The following is a 1,508-nucleotide window of genomic DNA, read 5'->3' as shown; positions in this document are numbered from 1 at the left end:
CCTGACGAAGGGGATATGATCCAGACCCCGAGATAGTCCAGACCCCCCAAATTAACAGTGTTTCAGCAGTGAGAGGAGGCTTTGTTCCCCAGGGTCCTGGCGCCCAACGAGGCCTTATTTCAGAGCCTTGACATCCTCCCTCCTGGAGCACGAAGCACAGGAATGCAAACTGCTTGCAACTCCCTTATCGTTCCAGTTTGAACCAGCTCTCAGGCCCTTTTCTTACTGAACTAGATAAAAGTTCATTATTTTATCTAAATGCGGCCTAAGGCTTCAACAAATTTAGCTACTCATGCTAAGCAAGTTTTAGAGAAGTCGTGCTAAGCGGCTACCTCTAGACAGTTTCAGTTTGCTATTCCTTGACACAAGGATCCTGCCTGGAAAGTACCAAGTGTGATGACATGGCTCTAGGCCTGGCAGGACAGGTGGGGTTTTTCCTGCATGCTGCCAGTGAGGGGAATGGGCTTGAGCAGCAGTGCTTGGATCCAGCAGGTCAGCCCCTGGGCATGCAGCTGGTGTTGGCAGCAGGGCTTTGGTTTCCTGAGCGTGGGCCCCTCTTTGTGCATGAAGGCTGGCGTGGAGAGATGGTCCCCACGTGCCCCCGGGGGCAAAAGCAAGAAAAGCCCAAGCCCCGTGAGTAGGAAGAGGTGCACAGGTGAGGGCAGGGCCTGCTTGCCCCGGTGGCCTGGCGGTCCAGCAGCTGGACGTCCCAAAGGCGAGCCAGCAGCGAGGCACCAAGGCTGGGGGGTGTCACGCTTCATCAGGAAGCAGAGTGTGCCCGTGTGCTGCCGTGAGGCTCAAGCCGGTGGCCAAGGTGGTGAGGAGAGCCCAAAAGTCAGCGCCCCTGAGGGGAGAGGAGGATGCATGGAAGAGTGAGGAAGGGATGGTGTGGGAGGGCCAGACAAAGGTGCAGGGTGATGTGGAGCAAAGAAAGCCTGGAGGGGCCCAGCGCAGTGCGTGCACGCCAACAGGGAAGTGCTTAGAGAGCAGCAGTCTGGAGAAATCAATCTCTGACAGCTTTTGTGGGAAATCTGCAGAGCCAGGCACCTGTCTCGGGGGTCTGTCCGCTAATGCCTGCAGCCTGGGGACCAGACAGGAGCACTTTGCAGTCTGTGTGCAGCTGCGGGCCTGCAGCGTGGCATGCCTGGAGCGCTGCGGTGGATGGCTGCAGCCTCTTTGGGAAGGCCCGTCTGGGAAGGGGCGGAGGGGCAGTTGGCCTTTCTGTGAGAAAGCAGCGGGAATGCAGGAAGCTCTGCCAGGGCTGGACGGTGAGGCATATGGGTGAGGCTTCGTGGCCCGAGCAAGAGGAGTGGTCTTGCAGTGGCTGGCTGTGTGCTCTAGAGGGCCTGAAGAAGGGCAGCATCTGCACGGTCTGGGAGGCAGAGAGGTGGGGAGAGGAAAATCCCTGCTGCGGCACAGATGGCAGCTCGGAGCTGGGCTCAGAAGCTGGCACCAGAGGCTTGGAGGCAAAGCCGTGGGGCTGGAGGTGCCCCCGGTGAGCAGCAAGG

This window comes from Dromaius novaehollandiae, unplaced genomic scaffold (genome assembly GCF_036370855.1).
Source record: "Dromaius novaehollandiae isolate bDroNov1 unplaced genomic scaffold, bDroNov1.hap1 HAP1_SCAFFOLD_31, whole genome shotgun sequence".
Lineage (NCBI taxonomy): Eukaryota > Metazoa > Chordata > Aves > Casuariiformes > Dromaiidae > Dromaius > Dromaius novaehollandiae.
The sequence above is the reverse complement of the archived record's forward strand: the minus strand, read 5'-3'. Positions refer to the sequence as shown.